The 6,199-nt window shown below is 38.9% G+C and overlaps 1 pseudogene; it reads left to right on the plus strand.

Annotated features, from left to right (window-relative positions):
* Positions 1-3,740, plus strand: part of LOC122065999 — a 6,570-nt pseudogene extending 2,830 nt beyond the window's left edge.
* The last annotated feature ends 2,459 nt before the right edge of the window (positions 3,741-6,199 follow it).

Consider the following 6,199-nt stretch of genomic DNA (forward strand, 5'->3'; position numbering starts at 1 on the left):
TTAGAAGCAGAATATCAGAGATTGCGACTACTGGTTCGAAAACGATTGCCAGGTCCAGCTGCTTTGGAAAAAATGAAGAATGAAGTTGAAATGCTGGGAAAATATTCTGCTAATATGAGGACAAGGAAGTCAAATCCTCCAGTGACATGTTTGATGGTGAAGGACTTTGGTGCAGATACCTCTCCAGAAAATCCCAGTAGGAGGACCAATTTTTTAACTGAGTAATTATTTTCTATGGAGGAAGACAATAAAAATCTCAAGGAAGCACTATCCAAGAAAAACAATGAACTCCAGTATTCAAGGACAATGTGTGCCCGAATAGCTTCGAAATTGTCACAGTTTGAGAGTCAGCTTGGAGTACTAACAAAAGATCGAACAACTATGGAACTGACAAGGAGTTTTCCCTCATCACATGGACTGTCCCTTGATTCTATATCTGGCGATGGCAATGAAGATGAGCCAAGCTCTACAATATGGTGGGCTTCTGCTTTGATCTCAGAACTGGATCATTTCTGAAATGGGAAACCGAGGGGGCAATAATGCAGTACTGTTGGAATTTCAGACATAAGTCTAATGGATGACTTTGTGGAGATGGAAAAATTGGCAATAGTGTCTGTTGACAAACCTTTTGGAAGTTCCCATAATTCAAATGAAAGCAATTCATTTATGGTCTCCAAAGTTGAGTCAGGTGTCAATCCCTCAAAGGGGATTATTGAAGATCAAATTGAAAACTACATATTGCTCAATGAAGATCTTGATACCCAGCTTACAGTTTCCAAGGTTGAATTAAATGAGGCTTGCCAAAAGTTCTCCTCACTTGAGGCAGAGCTGGAAGACAAAAGCAACTGCTGTGAAGAATTGGAGAAGTACAAAACAATTTGTTCTTTTGATTTTAATTTTTACGAAATAAAGAAATTTATTTGTTTCTGAAATATTTAACTTGCTGTAATATTTGACTTGCAGTGTGACCAAGAGTGAAATTCCAAAGTACAATCCAAATCAAGAAGAAGAACAACTCCGAACGGTAAGATATCACTTTACTTTCCAAAAATATATTCCTTTCCTATTATCGCTTAACCTCTAAACCTTTAAGTATTTAACTGAGTGTACCAGTGTGTTGACTCTGATGAGCTATAAACTAGTAGTTTATTTTGATGTTCCTCAAAGTTTTTCACTAGTATTTATAAATTGGAAAAGGTTTCCTTTAACCTTTCCTACTATCGTTGGTGGGGCTAATTCAGTCATTCTGAGCATTATTTAGCCACATGGCTGACTTTGTCTAGGTTGAAATATCACATGTCAGTGGAGGACCTCAAGCTCTATCCGTCCATAAAAATTTCTCTCCATTTGAGCGCCCATATGGCAGATATTTTGGTCCTACAGAAAGGTCTTTTTAAGTGTGTTGTGTAGGAAAACCGTTGGTCCATGTAAAGTTATAAATACATACATTAATCAATTTGTCGGAATTGATATGTCATGTAACATGGAGTGGAGATGGAATGACCAACCCTACTCAAGAAAGGCGGAGATCCCACCTCTACTGATGGTTCTATTAGTGCTCCCATTGGCCTCCACATTGATATAGGGGCCACGTTGCTTTTCGGAACCCTTTCACTTAATATGATTATTATTTTAAGAGTGAGGAGTGAGGCGAGATTGTGGAAGGGGTGGATTTTAGGAGAGAGAAAAGCATGTTTTTGCTTCATTCTTATTACAAATCTCAAATGACAATTTTACCCTCACTATAAACTCACGTTTATTAAAGTATTTGGCATGAAATTGTTGTAATGAAAAGTCTTTCAAAAATAGGTGAATAACACATTAATTCAATATCAATGTCATAGAGGTGTTATACTCATATCAAATACCTTACTAATTTGAAATCACCCCGCTAAAATAATTCTCTAAATCATACCAAAGGGAGCCTAAGCCTTATTGATTTGTTCACCCAACATCTGGAGTTCGTAATAGTGGAGATGGATTTGCTTAGATGAAAGTTAAGGCCTTTTATAAGATTCCTTAATTCCACTCTTAGCTTATGACATGGAAGAATTTAAGAGGGGGGTATCACAATTTACATGGCTGTACAAGGTTATTTGCACTTTACAACTTATGTTTGAGACTAATTACCAGTTCGTCCCATCCATTAATAATTGATTTCTTCCCGTCATGAACTCCTCACTCCCGAAAATCCCCAGCTTTGCTCCCGTCCCTTTCAGGGTCAAGTTAGATGTAGGCAGTTAGGTCCCCCATTGCCATCCCTGTACTCTTTGCAGAGCATGAACTCTGACCCTAACGTTAACTCCATTACGAAACATTCCGTTGAACCAAGGAGTCAGGTGGTTTATCTCATCTGAAAATTTCAGGATGGTATGGGTCCCCTCCCGGTAGAGCTAATCTGGCTCAGGGCAGGGTTTCAATAATCCTTGAATCTGATTCCATGTGGGGACCGTCCAGTTTGGAAAGAATCCGGACTCTAGCTGTATACACTGTAATTGCAGCAGAAATTGACACTAAAAACATGAAAACATGCTTTTCGGCTGATAGGTGATAAGAGGGTCTCGCCAATCATCACTGTGTCCCTCTTCTTCCCCACAAAAGCTGTAGCGCAGCCGTAAGGCACTGGAGCTATAAACTAGAAATTTATTTTGATGTTCTTCAAAAGTTTTTCACAAGTATTTATAAATTGGGAAAGGTTTCCTTTAACCTTTCCTACTATCGTTGTGGGGTTAATTCAGTCATTCTGAGCATTAGATGAATAATGTATCCTTTTGATTGGCCAAATGTCAAATTCACAGGCCATCTCCACTTGAGGGAGGCTCAGCTGGAGTTCCAGTTTGTCAGATTTTGTAAAATAACCATGAGAGAACATATTAGAGACAAAGTAGGAGGAAGAAAATGTCAAGGAAACACACCCAAGTCGTCTTCTTCTCTACTTTCCTTCCCCAACACTTGTGAAAATAAACAGAAACCCTTGGTTGATTTTTGGCATCATGTCTTCAAAATATTACCTAACCCATAAACATTACAAAAAGAAAGGTTTTCAGTGTAGGGGGAATGAAAGCCATCATAAGTTGGGAACCCATATTTTTTTTACATGAAAAGTTCTGGGTGGCCATGTAGCTCAGGGTAGATAATTTTGAGATTGATTCTTTTCAGGGCATTCTACTTACAATTATCACTTAAGCTTGAATAGACTCAGAAGAGTTTTGAATCAACTTTGCAGGACTGGGAGATCACAGCAGCATCAGAAAAGTTCGCAGAGTGCCAGGTAACCATCTTAAACCTGGAGAAACAGTTGAAGGCATTGGCTTCTCCAAGGGAGGATTCTTTCTTTGACAAAATTATCCCCACAACCCCTGCCGCCACCGCAAATAACAAAACTAAGAACATAAAGCATCGGTCCTCCCTACTTTATCAAATGCTAGCAGAGGATGATGCCGAGGGTGACGATCTCAACTCTCCAAAGACAAAAGAAATTATATGCAGTGTAGAACCTCAGAAGCTTCTCACCCTTCCAGCTAATGATTCCAACTCCCTCTATGGTCCCACTGTACCGGTAGAGACAGTAAAGGCTCCCAGTTCAAATAAAAAAAAGGACGAAAATTAAGACCACTACATCTGATTCTCTTGCGGTTGTTCCTCTTAAGAAACGAGGTGGGGGCGCAACTTTGCTAAAGATGCTACTGTCAAGGAAAAGAGGGAAAAGCAAGAAGGCTTCTCTCTCCATTGCTGCATAATATTAGGAATGAGGTGGTAACAATAAGGGCAATGTTCATAGTTTGGTTGTGACTACTGTTTGGTATTGCACCATAGAATGGGAAATAAGGGAGGCTAGTCTTTGTTGTTTTAAAATGCACTAGATGGAGGGAGACTCGGAAAGAGATGTTGGTTTGGTCTTGTGACACTTTTATGTATTGTTGCCCTGCTTGTACATATTTTTGGGTTATAGACTCTTATTTTGGTTGATATTAATAATAGTAATAATATAGCATTCCCCATTTGTTCTCCACCCCCAAATATTCACACCAGATTGACAACATTCATTTTTCTCCTTGTCATGGAAGCCCTCACTCCAAATTTTGGAAAATACAAATAACTTATACATAACAATAACACTACAAGGCAAAGAAAAATGATAACTGGTATAATAATAAATTTTCAATATAAGAATTAGTAAATGAATTCTTGAGAGATGGTTGGGCGCTGGGTTTATCTGATGGGCCAATTCACTCCGATTTCAGGCACGTTCTGAACCGACTTTAGCCGATTGAAATTGAGATACAGCCGTGAATGATACAGATGCCGATTCCGAGTTTTAAAACCCTGGTTGGGTGGGGAAGAATGGCTCAAGAGCCGCAAAGCTTTCAAGCACATCCTGAACTGTTTTAGGACGAAATAGAAATCACAGAGAAGAGAAAGATGAGACAGAAGACTGCCATTATTGATGTTTCCTCTTGAAATCCTCTCTGGTTTCTCTCTTACTGCTCTATTCCGGTGCTTGAGAAGGATTTTTTTTTTTTTTTGCCTTGCACACCATCCCATCACCACTAAATCTAGAAATGGCTCATCGATTGGTTTGTCGCAGTCGTCAGAAGATACCCAAATCAATCTTTTCTTTAGCTTTTCAGGTCGATTTGGGTATTATCAGATTATCAAGTTGTAACTACGTAACTACTCTGCTTATTATACATCTTCTGCGTCTATTGATAAGATGAAAGTATTGGATCGCTTGAATCATAAAGACTGGTTAGCACCCAATGAAGTTTTAAAAATTTTCAAACCTCTTAAGAGATTCTGAATTGGTTCTTAATGAATTGGAGAGAATGTCCAAACGTAAGGATTACAAGCCCAACGAAGCACTTTACAGTCTTGTGATTGAGAAGCTCGCCCAAGCCAAGAAATTTAATGCCAATTGTACGAGATTGCGCTTCCATTTTATGTTGTTCACTCTTAAAATTAGGATTATATCAAATATATCATAAAACATTCCATGAGGCTTGCATATGTTTGCATGAATTACAGACAACATGTCCTCATTGCCATTGATACACGGGCTGAATAAAGGTATATGAAATGGAAATTAACTGGAACATAAGAAGTGTACATTACAATGAAGATATGGAATTGCAATAAAAAAATCGGAACTGATTAAAGAAAGACCAATAATTTGTTTTGGCACGTCATTCCACCCTGCTCTAGAGTCACTACTCCACCAAGTGTATCTTCCTACCGCCCCTGGTTTCTCTGCTCCGAATAACAATCAATCCCAGATTCATCCATTTGAGGGAGGTCACCTTTACATCTAGGGCCCCAACAATAGTGCCCTCTTAGTCCTGTATATTCAGGAATAGAGATATCAAATGGTCGACTGCAAAAGTACCCAGCACTGTTTACACCGAATGCCTAGAATAAAGAATATCAAGGAAAAGAAAGAAGATTTGACCAAAATTTTAAGCTGATACTGAACCAGCAGTCCATGGGGACACCGACAACATTTCTCAAGAACACAATCGAAAATGAAAAAAAAAAAAAATGCACGCAACCGCCAACGCATAATCCATCGGTTTGGATGGGTAAATCCACTTTAAACGATCTTTGAAAATAGATGAAAGTCGCACTTTCACGCACAAATGACTTGCACATGTCGTATTCCTGGGTATATCGCATTATTTTAACTTACGAATTCCAATACAGAATTGCAATTTGAATAATACTAAAAATCCAAGCGTCTATGCAAAACCTGTAACCAACAATCCAGAATCAACATTTTCACTTGAAATGGATATATCTTCGTACTAGGAAGACAAGATAATAGGCAAGACCCAGATAATACCAACAACGGCAAGTGCCAAGACGCAAATACCAAAAAAAGCCACCTTCACCCACCACCAGAGAAACCTTCCGTTCCTAGGACATTGAGGCTCCCCTCCGAAGTCCCCGACTTCGCGATCATTGAAGCAACCCAGTCTCACATAATCCCCATTGCTGTCAGCATCTGGAGCTTCATCTCCGGAGCAACACTATCATCGCTTTCATAAAATTCAACACCACCAGTGCCAAACCCACCAAATTTCTCCAATTCAAGAACCCAAAATTCAATATAAATTACTTTAATTATACATTCAACCCCATAAAGGATAAAGGGTTCCTTCAAAATCTGCTAAGCTGCAGAAGAAGAAACCCTCAAAGCAAAAGC

Source organism: Macadamia integrifolia, unplaced genomic scaffold (assembly GCF_013358625.1).
Source record: "Macadamia integrifolia cultivar HAES 741 unplaced genomic scaffold, SCU_Mint_v3 scaffold2178, whole genome shotgun sequence".
Lineage (NCBI taxonomy): Eukaryota > Viridiplantae > Streptophyta > Magnoliopsida > Proteales > Proteaceae > Macadamia > Macadamia integrifolia.